Source organism: Rutilus rutilus (genome assembly GCF_951802725.1).
Source record: "Rutilus rutilus genome assembly, chromosome: 2".
NCBI classification, from domain to species: domain Eukaryota; kingdom Metazoa; phylum Chordata; class Actinopteri; order Cypriniformes; family Leuciscidae; genus Rutilus; species Rutilus rutilus.
In genome coordinates this window covers 61,424,405-61,437,912 of record NC_140210.1, presented here as the reverse complement: position 1 = coordinate 61,437,912, position 13,508 = coordinate 61,424,405, and positions in this window count along the sequence as shown.

Sequence of the window (13,508 nt, the reverse complement as noted above, 5' to 3'; positions counted from 1 at the left end):
TCTCTTTTGATTTCCAGCATATTGCGTAAACTCAATCCTGGGCTGATGGCTTTTATTACTGCTTCAATAATTTCTGCTTCACTGTGGCCTCTTCTCAGCCCTTTGTCAACCTGATGCATCAAATTAGTGAATGACAGTTTATCCTTTTGCCCACTCTCCCCAATCTGACCGCAGACTTTGAAATCCCTCCTCACCGTGACTTCAGGGGCCATGCCAATGAATGCTGGCTGTTCTAGAGGCTGTTTTTTTTCTTTTTCACTCTCTTTTCCCTTTTTTCCCATTTGATCTCTCATATTCGTATTTCCAATCTGCAGTTCAGAGTGACTTTGCTGTGAATCCGCCTCGTTCACTACATCATGCTCCATCTGCGAGATTTCCGTCTCAATTTTATTTCTGCCGCCATTTTCGTCAATTTCGTTCTCTCCCTGCGCCTCCATGAGCGAAAACATTGAATACAAATAGTGCTTCGCTACTTCTTCTTCTTCCGTATCAATCGCGGCATCAATCGACTCTGTAATCTTCCTGATAAGTGCACGCTTAGTAGAGACATTTGCGGTAGGGATTTTGTTACAATCACATACCTCCTTCACTTGGTCGAGCCGCAACAGCCACAGTCTCTCCGTTACACGTTCGGCTAGTGCTTCCAGATCCATCTCGCGCTGACATGCACTCGCTTACTCGGCCGAGAATCTCCGCTCTCCCGCGTGCTCGCGGTGTTCCCTCCGGCTCGCACTTCGTCTCGCACTTCGGCTCGCACTTATTAGAAATCCCAGCGGTGCCTCCAAGTTTGTTGCATGTCGAAATGAATGGATTCCAAGACGTGCATAATTTGATGGGTTCGTTTAATCTTGTTCACTGCTTACATTAACTCAGCATTTATTCACAGTCTACCGAAACTCTGCGCGCGTTCACAACACTACTAAAAACTCTCTTCCTCTGTGTCTAGTTCACGCCCGCACCTCTCTTCCGTGGGCGCCCCCTCTCCTGTAGGATCGCCATAACATGCCTGCTTGAGCATCACTCAATATAAACCAAGCAGAGATTATGCGTCTGCACAAACATTGACTTAAACATATTTCCAGTATTAACCCCATCAAGAATTTAGAATACATATGAACTAAGTGAACAATAAAAATTAAATAAAGACATATAGGGGGGTACTCTCTCTCTCTAAACATTAACAGTAGCATTACAGGGAATGTTATTATGAGCCCCACAATCGCACCAAAATAAACAATAGTTCACTGCACTGTTAACTGTAGGCCTACATATTTATACAACTGTATATATATATATTTAGTAAGTTTTAACATGAGTTTGTGGTTCTTAAACTAAAGAGTATGGAAAACTTAGACTATTTTGTATGTGAATTAAGTTTTCAAGAAATTTTTTATTAGAAATTCATAAAAACAAATTAAAATAAATAATTAAAAAAATTTAACTCAATTGTCATGTTAGGAAAATGTATATTTTGTTCAGGTCAAATGGATTTGGGAATTTTTAAATGATTATTGAATTTTGTGAACACTGCTGAAAACTAAATGCTATATTTATTAATTATTTATAATTTTTTCTGGACATAAGCTTTTTTCACTGACTCATAAGTCAATTCATATTATTATTGTTATTAATTATTAAAATCATTACATCTCTTTCGTAGTTTTGATAACTGCACCATCCATGGACAACACTTTAAACTGTTTTATTTCTCCCGTGAAAAATTGTGGTGGTGGGGGGGACAATCCTTGAATATATAGTAGCGGCCTAAATACTTATTATTGTCCAGTACACAAAGTATGGCCCATAATCGCTACACTGATCTGGGCTACACACCTCCCATGTACAATCGGCCCAAATGTTGTCTGCCGTCATGCATGCAGTGCCACCATTGCCACACATGGCCCACAGTTGGTTGACATGATGCATGCCAGTGCCGGCAACACGCCAGCAGTGCCATGATGAGGCCACATTTGGGCCAAGTCTGTTTGCTATGTGGGTACCAAAGGAAATGTGCACCTTTTCATCTTTCTGTCTTTTCTGTTCGGGCACAAGATGGCCATGTTTATTCCTCATCCCCAACAGGACTGGTGTGACTGGATTGCTGTGACTGATTTTCTTTGCATTTTTTGGTCTTCCATTTCAGCTGTAAAACATGAAATGTCTGTTGACCCCATGTTTGAATACTATTGTTCTTTAAACATGTATGTTGATTTAAAAATCTTGCTTTCCCCTGTTGGTTGATTTCATGGAAACAGACACCAGTGATTTTGCCAAGATATCTCTTATTTATTTTATATAAGACATAGGAAAAAGAGACAATGGATAAAACGAAGGTCGTGATTCAGCTTCGCAGTCATCTTCCATCTCTTTCTGCTTTTCGGACAGAAGGGCTTGGTTTTTATAGCCAACATCTCGTCATCTCTCTGCCATAGACAAAGACTATCAGTTATTGTATATGTTGACCAGAAAACTGCATTATCAGAAAAACACATGATGTGAAACACATGACTATAATGTAACTAAAACAGTACATCACCAGAGAAACATGTGGTTCCCATTAACAATGTATCTCCTTATGCTATGCTTGGTAAACACTGCACATACATTTCAGTCTAACTCCAACACACTCAAAGTCTCACAAAGTCTCTCCTCCATGATTCACAAAATACAATTGATTACAAATGATTATAAATGTATATAAAAATTATAACACAGATACATAATACTACTGATTAATAATACTACTGATTATGAATATTAATAAAAAGTAATAATAATACTAAAAACAATATTAGATAAAAATTTTAGTCTTCAGTCCCTCCACTGGAACTACGGCCGTCAGTTCCACACCATCATTCCCAGGTGGCCAACCTATTGAAATTGACAGTGAGGAGAAATAGCAGACCAAAAGAATAGACATAAAGGACAGAAGAATAGAAACAGAAAAGAAGAGAAACAAAACAAAGAACAAAATAACAAAGAACCCAACCCATGTCATGTCCCCAAATACTATGTGTCATTTAACATCTATGTGTATGCATTTAAAAAATGAACCCCAATCATCTAAGAAAAGAAAAACTAATACGTCTTCTGCCAGTGCCTCGACTCGTTAATTACTTAACTCCTCAAGTTCCTGGCCAAAACAACAAACTAAAATAAACGTTGATGTTAAAGGATTCTATCCCTTGGGGTTGAAAATCAGTAAGTGGGTGTTCATTGTTTGTGAGGTTGTGTTTTGTAAGTATTATAGAATGTGTAAAATCTCCTATTTCACTCCAAATTTCCCATTCTCGGTTCTATCCATTTGGTTAATAGTAACCAATTTAACAGGTTTGGTACTTTTCCTTCTAGTAACACATATGATGAGTAGTATTACTAATAAAATCACCAAGACTACTACCATAGTCAAAACTATCCATTCCGACCACGACAGATTTCCTGGAATTTGCGATAATTTTGTCTCAGACATTAATTTAGCTATTCCATTCGCTACGATAACATGACCCATTGCTTGAATTCCCTCCTCTTGAGCTGCTTTAACACTCTTTTTAACTATTCTAACCATTTCAAAGAGTTCATAATTCCTTTCTTCTACTAAATCATTATTCCACCATTGTGGCTCTAACTGCAACAATTGCACATGTGGAACATGAATTCCACCCAAGTGAAGAGGATAGAGAATCTCAAGACAAAACGGATCAGGAGGAATTGGACACAACTTCCCTCCGTATATCATATTTTCACTTATCCCATCATGTAATATGCACCACTGTGCTTCTGACACCTGCCATGCACCTGTGGCTTGATCTAAAGGAACTACTTCCCAAACTGCAGATCCATTAAGAGATAAACTGAACATTGTAGAGCATGAGCAAATTACCCACTCATGTTCCTCAACACAACAGTCTGTGGTAGAAATCATTGGTGTATCACCTTCAGTCCAATATCCATTCTTTCCTAATCTAATTACTGAATTCCCTTGTCTAACCCCCATTGATTGGAATCGTCTAACTGTCATAATATTGCGCTTCCCATATTGAGGCCATACTATAAACAAAGGTAAAGTTCCAGAACCTGACAACAAATTTTCATTAATGACAATTTTAACTAATGGGACATGTTTAGCAGAAGTCAAATTAAGTTGATTACCAAAAACCACTAACAAAGATTCCGCTATTCGTTCAGGAACTTGACCCATTCGAATAACTTGAATATCCTCTACCATTTGGTCCTTCAAATTCTGAGCCAAAAATAAACATGCCGCACGATGCATCTCAAAATTAGACGATTTCGTTAATGCATCTGCCAATTCCTTCGCTGCATTATTAAGATGCTCACCCGCTGCTATAATATGTAGAGAACCTTGAAGAGCCTCAGTGAGTCCTTTCCCAGTCATTGTTCCCACCCACTGAGTGTATTTGCTTAGTTGGTTCATTTGAGCAGTATTACTAATTGAATTGACAGAACCAAATACCCCCGCTATGTCTCCCCATATACTTCGAGATTTACGATTTCGACCTCTCAGAGGATCTTTAGAGGTATAATATTTAATTTCTTTTTCCAACCAACTCCGTATTTTTGTGAAATTTCCACAATAGGACTGATCAAAAACGGTAAGAAGAGATATCAAGTTATAATTAATGCGTTGTCGCACCATGTGGGCTTCATTTATCAAGGTTTTGGTTTCTTTTGCTAACAAGATACCATGAGCTGGTGCAGTAGTTGTACTTGGACAAGTTTTAGCTCTGTTTGTCTTTTCCGCAGAAAGATAAAAACACCGTCCAATTTCCCCAGTTTCTAGTTCAGTCTCACAATATTCATTCTCATCTTCTGAATGCCATACTCGTACATAATTTCCCTTGAATCTTGTTGTCCCAGAGGAAGTATCCCTTAGAAACCCCTCACATGGCAACACTATAGGATAGATACAGCCTTGAGCTAATGAATCCCATATTGTAAGCATGTGGGTACGATTCAATATGAAATTAATTTCCACATTAGAAGATGTTATGAGGTCTAACCCCACAATTTCACATTGTTCTTTTGAACAAATTTCTCGTCTTTGAGCACTACCAGAATATCCCCCATCTTTCACCGGCCAAATTATTCTACTTTTGTAACATTGATGATGAAAGTTACATCCACCATAGATGCCCTCACGATATTTAGCAAGGTCTTTATCATTACGTGGCACCCAATCCCATAATCCCCATTTGGAAATAAAGGGAAGAGTAAAATGTTGGCCAGATTTCAGAGTTGCATTCCGAGTGATTTCTTGAACTCGAGGAGTCCATAAAGCCTGGCTTCCTTGGTAAATGCCAAGTAAAATTTAAAATAAGCATACCATTGTCGTTGGGTATTGAGAATAACTTGCAACCATCTCTAATCAATGTCAATGGAATTGAACCCTGAAATGGAAGCAGAGAAATAATTAAACATCACTTCTTTGTTCCCAATCTTTAAAGCTAATGGATGAACAGTGCTCAATATCAGGCCATAAGCCATCATTATCATTTTGTTCATTCACTAAGCAAGGTTTAACTTGTGACCAATGATACCATCTATCTGTTCCTACCCCCTTCCCTTTAAGGCAAACACTTGTGTCGGTTGTTAAGAGTATCTCATATGGTCCCTCCCATCTAGGTTCTAAACCTTTCCTAGCAATGCGTTTGACCATAACAAAACTGCCTAACTCAGGAATGTGTGGAATGTCAGTAGTGGTATGTTTTTCATCCCATTGCTGTTGAGCTTCGCGCACTTTCTTATTATTGTTTTTGGTAGCTTTGTCCAGCATTGTGAGATAGCGTCGTAACTTCTCTTGGAACAAAGTAGAATCTCCTCCCGTTCCCGCAGGTGGCGGAGCATCAGGAGGTAGAACCATTGCTCTTCCAGTCATCAGTTCAAAAGGAGTTAGTCCCGTAACTCTGTTTGGAGTTGTTCTCAAGTTCCACAGAATAGCAGGTAATAACTTATGCCAACCTTGGCCAGTTTGCAGAATGGCTTTGGTAAGAGCGTTTTTTAACGATCTGTTCATTCGTTCTACCATCCCCGAGCTTTCCGGATGGTACGGAATGTGGAATTTCTGTTTAATCCCCATCAATTTCATTGCTTCCTTCATCAGTTTTCCAGTGAAGTGAGTTCCATTGTCAGAATCAATTTCATATGGAAGACCCCAGCGAGGAAAAACTTCTTCCACCATTACTCGTGCTGCCGCTTCAGCTGTGCAAGTTCTCGTAGGGAATGCTTCCACCCACCTAGTAAATCTGTCCATGATTACTAGAATGTATTGGTACCCTCCACTGGGTGATAAAGGTCCTGTGAAATCGATTTGGAGGTGTGTCCATGGACCTGTTGGTCTGGGTGCATGTGACATTCGCACCTTTACAGATTTTCCCACATTTGCTTTCATGCAAATTAAGCATCTTCTACAGTAATCATCAATGTCTCTCATCATTCGTGGCCACCACCACGTCTCGCTGATTTGAGCTTTCATTGCTTTTGCTCCAGCATGCACTTTTCCATGATACAGCTGCATTAGTTCTCTTCTTGTTCCAATAGGCATCACCACTTGTCCTGTTGGAATTCTCCAAATGCCTTGATCATCTTCTTTCGCTCCTGCTTTTATCCATTGTTCTTTCTCTTCATCTGTCTCTGTTTGATATGACAGAAGATGGCGCTCAGGATTATCTTTGCTGTTTTCCTGTACCATGGTAACAGGAGTAAGAGGTAGTAAAGCTGCTTCTCTAGCTGCTGCATCTGCTGCCGCGTTTCCTTGACTTTCTTTGGACTTGTCTGATTGATGTGATTTTACTTTGATCACGGCTGCTTCTCTTGGTAAGTGACATGCTGCAATCAAGCGACGAATTATGGAAGCGTGTTGTATTTCGCTCCCGCTACTAGTGATAAGTCCACGTCTTTTCCACAGAGCAAGATAGTCATGGACCACGCCAAAAGCATAACGACTATCTGTGTAGATGTTGACTCGATCTCCTTCTGATAGTTCAAAAGCTTCCGTAAGTGCCGTGAGCTCAGCTACTTGTGCTGAAAATTGCCCAGGAAGAGCTCCTTTTTTCACAACAGTTCCATCTACTTCCACTACAGCCCATCCAGTATGTCGTTTTCCATCAACATAATAACTGGATCCATCAACCCATAACTCCTTATCTGGATTTTCAAGAGGGATTGGATTAACAGGACCATGGCTTTCCTCTTCTACTTGTTTTTCACACTCATGTGGTGTTCCCTCATGTGGTTCTAGCATCATTGTTGCAGGGTTAAGGGATGTGTCTCTGATTATTTCCACTCTCAAATCCTTGTTCAACAAAGTTGCTTCCCATTTTGCTCTTCTTGCATCAGTTATGGTCTTGATGTTTGTGTTGTTCAACAACGTCACTATACTGTGTGGAGTGTGCAATATGATAGTTTGTGCTCCTATCAAATTTTCGACAGCATCCACTGCCCATGTGGCACCATCGAGAGCTTGTATACATCGTGGTTGACCAATCATTGTGACAGGAATCTTTGTGGAAAAGTATCCAACTGGTCTGTATCGATCACCTGGTTTTTGACACAGTACTGCTGAGTAGGTCTCATTTCCCACCCTGGTCCACAAATGGAATGGTAATCGTCCATCGGGAAGTCCCAAGGCTGGGGCTGATGTCAGTTTCTCTTTCATAGATGTAAATGCTTCCTCAGCTTCTGGTGTCCAGGTTATCTGCTCCACTCCAGGCTTTCCTCCCTTGTACAAGTCGATGAGAGGACTAGTGATGCTGGCAAAATCAGGTATATATTGGCGACAATAGTTGAAAAGTCCCATCACCTTCCGTATTCCTGTAACTGTTAGAGGTTTTGGGAGTTGCCGTAATGCCTCTACACGCTCTGTTGTCATTCTCCTTCCCTCGACAGATATTTCTTGACCCAAGTAGATAACCTTGGTTTTGGCCAGCTGTGCTTTGTCGGGATTGACTTTGAATCCTCCTTTCTTAAGGGCTTGTAGGACAACATTCAGAGCAAATATATGGCTGTTTTCATCTGGGCTTGCAATCAACAAGTCATCCACGTATTGGAGGCAAACACTTCCTGAGCTCTCAATTTCAGCTTTTCGCTCCGTTAAGAACTGGTCCAAAGTTCTGTGAAATACCACAGGAGAAAGATTAAGACCTTGTGGGAGTCTGTTCCAGACATACTGTTTTGCACCCACTGTGAAGGCCAATTTCTCTTGAGATCTTTCATCAATAGGTATAGACCAGAAAGCCGACAGTACATCTAGTACCGTGAAAATTCTTGCATTTCCTGGAACATCATTCAGAATGGTGGCAGGATTGGCCACAATAGGATGCGGTTTTGGTGTTACACTGTTAAGTCTTGTGTAATCGATGGTTAATCTCCATGAGTTATCCGATTTCTTGACAGGCCATACAGGACTATTAGTGGTTGATGAAGTTTGTCTGATGATTCCTTCAGCTTCCAAGTCTGCCACTATTTCTTCCACGGCTTGTCTTGCTTCAGGTCGGATAGGGTATTGTTTATGAGGGACATGTATCGGTCCCTCAATAACAACGGGATCAATGTTGGCTTTACCGCAATCCAATTTGTGTTTAGCCCAAACATCTGGATATAAACTGCACAGAAGTCCCCACACACCGTCTTTTCCCCAATCTCTGATAATTGGTTTTGCTGTACCAACAGACGTTAGATTACATGTGCGATCTTCGTGTGGTATTATCCCAGCTGTTGTAGCAATTTGACGACTGTCAGTAAATATGATCATGTTCAACAATGGAAGAATGTCCATGCCAATAAGGCTTCCTTGTGAATTCGGACCCACCCAGAAAGATGTCCATAAGACTTCATCTTCATGTATTTGCAAAGGAACTTGTATACTTTTGCGAAATTTAGTGATACCTCCTCCAACTCCTTCAACTTCCATAGTTTCATCTGTTGTAGGTAGGTTCAGATCTGTTATTGAAATCGCCGCTCCTGTGTCGACCAAAATGTCACATGGGTGGCCCCCTATTAATGCATTGACGAAAAGGCGATTGTCTCTTTTCTTACTAATACAGGGGGCCGCTGATTCCTATTGCGGATGCACAATTCCCTCTATGAGCTGACGGACTTGTGCTTCAGTCCACGTCTTCCCTTGAGAGGTTTCATCATGTTTTTTCGCACTGACTTGTTTAAATGATGGACCTTGACCTTCTGCTCCACCTCCTTTAGCCCAACAATCTTTTATTGAGTGGCCACGCTTTCCACAGTTGGTGCAGAAAATCATCCTCTTCTTTGTGTCCATGTTGTATTGAGCTGTTGCCACTCCTCTTCGATTTGGCTTGTTTCCTTCTTCCTTGTTTGATCTCATAGCCATCTCTAAACGCCCCGCCCATTGTAAAATTTGATCATATGTCTCACCTGGATTGACTCCAAGTGATAAGGCTTGTTGGTATTTTGTACTAAGTCCATCCACAAGTGTGTCAGTGAACTGTACATCATCTCTGTCAGGTTGTTTCTTAGCACAGAGAGCCCATCTCTCGTAAGCATTCCACTTACGCAGAGCATATTCATCTGGAGATTCATCATCCTTTTGCTTAATCAATGTCACTAATGTGAAAGGAATTTTTCCACTGCCCAAGATTTCTTGGATTTCTTTTCGAAACACATCTAATGCTTGCCAAAGACCCAAGGGTCGCCCCTGGTCATCAACCCACAAATTTATCCATTGGGCTGTGGTTATCGAAGCTGGCAAGCGTTCCCATCTGTCTCTTGGGATTTTAGCTTTCACAATGGTGTGTATGTCTTTTAATGTCATTTGATGTGCTTCAACCAGAGAGTCTAATTCTCGCCAAAACTCCGTGTTTGGATCTTGTCTCTTCAGAGGAGGCAAGGCTGTGAGAATGGCTTGACGTTCTCCTGGTGTGAATGGTCTCTCTTCTGTCATCATTTCGGATTGTAAGTCTTCCCATTTAACAACAGGTGAAGAAAATTCAGGACCGATCTTGTCGACTGTGATCATGTCGTCATCTCTCGTCTCATCATCCCAGTCAGATCCATAATTACGAGCTGGTGTACATCGCAACATGTCTCTGTTTGGCTGGGCTGATTTAGATCTTGTTATTACTGGAGCTGCTTGTGCAGATGCAATGTACATCTTGTCAACTGGACCTCCATTTGATCTCGAAGGTTGAGACTGTGTCACAGGTTTAGATGAACTTGTATATTGTTCGGGCAAAGCTGGATAAATTGGGTTGTAAGGAGGAGGCGTTACTGTGGCTGCGGATTTCACTGGTGCTTGTGAATATTTCCTTTCAGCTTCAGTTATTATTTTTGTCCAATCTGGATCAAACGAATCATCACTGGTTGTATCTTCTCCATCTGAACATTTAATAGACATGATTTTGTTCAACTTATTAAATGCTTCAATTTGAGGCTTCATTGCTTCAGCAAGTGGAACTGGACCGCCATTTATATCACAACAAATTCCACCTTGTCTCACAATCCAATGAGCTGCCAAAATTGGGAATGCTTTGGATTTTATCTTGTCTTTTTGAGACATGAACCAGTGTAACTGTGCATCCATATTTGCATTTATGTCAAGTCCTTTTTTCAAAAGTTTAGCTTGTTTCTTGTTCTTTCTTTCAAGGTACCAAGCCGAAATTGTTCTGCTGTTACAGTCACTTTCTGCCATCTTGCAAAGTTACTTTGTGCTGCTCAGAACAGCAGGGATGTGTGTGTCTGTGAGTGTGTTTCTCTAAGGGTGGGGCTATGGTACTCTGCTTCTCTCTGTATATTATGTGTGTGCGCTCAGAACTGCAAGCCTATGTATGTGTGTGTATGTGTGTCAGAGGCTACCCTTCTTCTCTCTCTCTCCCTCCCTTCTCCAAACTACAGTATATGTGTGTGATTTCATGGAAACAGACACCAGTGATTTTGCCAAGATATCTCTTATTTATTTTATATAAGACATAGGAAAAAGAGACAATGGATAAAACGAAGGTCGTGATTCAGCTTCGCAGTCATCTTCCATCTCTTTCTGCTTTTCGGACAGAAGGGCTTGGTTTTTATAGCCAACATCTCGTCATCTCTCTGCCATAGACAAAGACTATCAGTTATTGTATATGTTGACCAGAAAACTGCATTATCAGAAAAACACATGATGTGAAACACATGACTATAATGTAACTAAAACAGTACATCACCAGAGAAACATGTGGTTCCCATTAACAATGTATCTCCTTATGCTATGCTTGGTAAACACTGCACATACATTTCAGTCTAACTCCAACACACTCAAAGTCTCACAAAGTCTCTCCTCCATGATTCACAAAATACAATTGATTACAAATGATTATAAATGTATATAAAAATTATAACACAGATACATAATACTACTGATTAATAATACTACTGATTATGAATATTAATAAAAAGTAATAATAATACTAAAAACAATATTAGATAAAAATTTTAGTCTTCAATGTACATTAAGACAGGAACTGAGACATTAAAGACCCTGTAAAGGCAATTCAAAAAAAAAAAAAATTCTAAACACATTAAGGGCCCTATCTTGCACCCAGCGCAATGGACTTTGTACACCGACGCATGTATCATTCCTATTTTGCACCCGTGCAAAGCGGACTTTTCCCTCCACAGATGCACGTTGGTAAGTTAGGAAATACACTTGCGCTCCCCAGGGCGGTTCAGCGCAAAGAGGAGGCGTGTTCCGGCGCAAACGTTCCTTCATGCTATTTTGCAGGTTTAAAAAACAATTGCGCCACTAACCAGGAAAAAACAGTTTAAAGTCAGTGGCGCGTTGTGCATGTTATTAATATGCTATTTTAAGGGCGCATGCTTGGCCATAATCAATGTAGCGTGTGCAGAACGCGCATACACTTTGATTCTCTCATCTACACACAGAAGCAGCAGTTTTAATTTTTGCAAATCATACATTATTACGATAGATAGATAGATAGATAGATAGATAGATAGATAGATAGATAGATAGATAGATAGATAGATAGATAGACAGACAATTTATTATAAAAGCATACATCTAGCTTACACATTTACCCAAATTATCATACACCTGTTTAACCGAAGTTAATTTGGGTGGGTTTCTCCATTTCAATGTAACTTCTCTCTTTCACGGCCGTGACGAGAGCGTTGCTCTCCTTGGCTGTGAACCGCTCCTCGCGTGCGTCTGGCAAATCCGCCGTTACAATAGGAATCCGCTATGGAAAAAGCGCGTCTGCTCTTAAAGGGAATGTGAGATGACGCTCTGATTGGTTTATTTCACGTTACGCCCAAACCACACCTATGAATAATGAAGCTACTTCAGACCAACACATTTTAGATTTGCGTCGGGCGCAAGAGTCATTTATCCCGCCGGTATAATAGCAACAGCGCCAAGACCCGCCCACAAAGTTACTTGCGCTTTGCGCTTTGACACTTGTGTTTCAGATCGTTAAAATAGGGCCCTATAAATGTTAGAAATGTATTGCTAAAACACATTACAAAGACTGTGAACTGTGAAGTACTGAATTGTGGAGTTAGACCGTTAAACAGTTTTTCACCATTGCTGTGTTCAGGATTTTTGGGGCGGGGCTAAAATGGTGGCTCGATGACGCATTGGATCCGCTGAGCTCCTGGCCCCGCCCCTACTGTCGATGACACACTGGATCCACTGAGTGGTGTCCTTATTTAAATTTCCAAAAAACGATCATATCAACAAGAGGTGGATTAATTTTGTGAAGAGCCACCTTGATGGAGAGCTGAGGATCACCACCAACACCCGCCTCTGTAGTGATCATTTTACACGGGATAGTTTTATAAACTTCCCGTCTGAGAGAACTGGGATTCACTGATAATCCGCTGTTACTGGTGAATGGGGCCGAACCAACTATCTCCCGCCTCGGCCTTCATCTTCCCGCGAGTGGGTGTGGTTTCAGCGCAGCCAGCGGACACGCCCCCAACGTTTGAGAGCAAAGAATACTGCTAATTTTTTCAAGATTTTGATAGCTTATTTTATTTACTTGGTGGCTTTTTTTATCATTCAAATTTGGCTGGGTCGCTAATAACACATTTTTCTGTGGTGTGAAAAACTCAGAACACATACTTAATTTTGACTTTACAGGGACTTTAAGACTAAGATGAAGAGAAATATGCAGAGAAAGGCAGAAATTTGTGTGTAAGTTTTACGAAATGAGAGGAAGTCGGTATTAGAAAAAGCTGCATCCTCAGTGGCAAGCTATTAGCCTGGTTCTACCAGACTCTCGTACATTTCATTTGTACAGAGAGTCTGGTCTCTCTCCATTGACAAGCGTTAACTTCCTTGTAGCCGGGTATTCTGTTGAAGTTTAAAACTATTGGATCTGCCCAGAGTCACTCTGGATCTGCCATAACCAATCGCTAACCTTTGGTCGTGACGTAACCCTACAACTCAAACTAATGCACGACATCAACGTCATCGTTCTCAGCCACTCCCTCTGTTCGCTGATTGGGCCGCCAAAAATTTGCCC